This window comes from Pseudophryne corroboree, chromosome 2 (genome assembly GCF_028390025.1).
Source record: "Pseudophryne corroboree isolate aPseCor3 chromosome 2, aPseCor3.hap2, whole genome shotgun sequence".
Classification (NCBI taxonomy): domain Eukaryota; kingdom Metazoa; phylum Chordata; class Amphibia; order Anura; family Myobatrachidae; genus Pseudophryne; species Pseudophryne corroboree.
The window spans coordinates 750,666,511-750,667,957 of NC_086445.1; the positions used below are offsets into that span (position 1 = coordinate 750,666,511).

The following is a 1,447-nucleotide window of genomic DNA, read 5'->3' on the forward strand; positions in this document are numbered from 1 at the left end:
CCACACTGACCACCAGTATAATATATATTGTGATTGTCTGCTTAGGAGTACTACTTGCAAGTTGCTGATAGTGTGACCAGTGACCTGACCACCAGTTTAATAATCACCACCAGTTTAATATATATATATATATATATATATATATATATAATTGTATATAATATATATATAATATTGTATACCACCAACCCGTTTTTTTTTTTTCTTTCTTCTTCTTTATACATACTACTATAGTAGCTTACTGTAGCAGTCTGCGGTGCTGCTGAGCTGACAGTGTCCAGCAGGTCCGTCATCAGTCATTACATAATAAATATATATACCTGTCCGGCTGCAGTACTAGTGATATTATATATATATATATATATATATATATAGTCTTGGAAGATCCTGCACTCTCATCAAAAGTAATAACGACGGCGGGTGCTCCTAATGACCTGAGAGGTCACCAATATACCACAACAACCACCTAGGTGGAAGGTGCACTCACGCCCAGAAATTAGTCTCTGAAGTCACTTGTAAATTCAGTATATTTTTATTCGGGTTCACTGTTGATGCCGTATTTCATCGACGTTTCGGTCCTTATGTGGACCTTTATCAAGATTGGCACTTAAATCACCTATACAATCAGAAACAGTTACAATTAATATGTATAAGAACCCAGATTTATTCAACACCAACACCACCAGTGCCTCCCAGGCCCTGAAGACTGTCACAAAAACCAGAAAACGTATTAAAAAGCTGTTTTTTTATATATGTAAAAAAGAGATACTTGGAAATAATCCACGTGTGATGAAAGAGACACCTCCACCGTTAGGACTATCTGTTTAGATAGGCAAATGATTACCTGGACGGCAAGCCAGATCACTCAGATGCGTGGAATGGCCTTCAAAGTTGGCAACATGCCTGATCACATAATGAAGTTAAAAAGCCTATAACGTAGGGGAAGCTGCAAGGCGTAGTCACCTATTAGATAAATAACAGAGTAACTACACCATAAGAAAATACACTAACAACGTCATTTTGGAAAAGATCATACCTAGTTACATGTAGAAATAGCTCATGGCAGCTTGTGGGCTCTGTACATGTGTCAGACACTCAGTCTGTAAGGAGGCACAACAGGAAAAAATAATCACCAACCGTAATCATGTGTCAGAAGGGAGCTGCAGGAGAACCATACTCACTGCTCAAGTGTCCAGAGCCAAATGGAAGCTGCATAAAGTTCAGCCTCAGCTGAGCACTATTTAAGGATCAACCACAGGAAGTGCCAATTAGGGAGATTAGTATAAACCCAGTCTCTCATTAACTGATCACCTCTCAGATAACTAACTCAGACCAACTGGGTAAAACGTTACAGGGTTCACAGGACAGGCAGTGGCTATCGCTAACGCACGGCTACTTAAATGAGTGTATTTTAACGATTTAGAAGGGCAACTGCCGGAGACGCGTC

The 1,447-nt window shown here is 39.5% G+C and overlaps 1 long non-coding RNA gene across 1 annotated transcript; it reads right to left on the bottom strand.

Annotated features, from left to right (window-relative positions):
• Positions 1-448: 448 nt before the first annotated feature.
• Positions 449-1,205, bottom strand: LOC135051172 (uncharacterized). The gene is made up of 4 exons (XR_010242093.1): positions 1,182-1,205; positions 1,037-1,100; positions 845-963; positions 449-616 (listed from the first exon to the last, which is right to left on the bottom strand). It is a non-coding gene; the product is annotated as an uncharacterized LOC135051172 (long non-coding RNA).
• Positions 1,206-1,447: the final 242 nt, after the last annotated feature.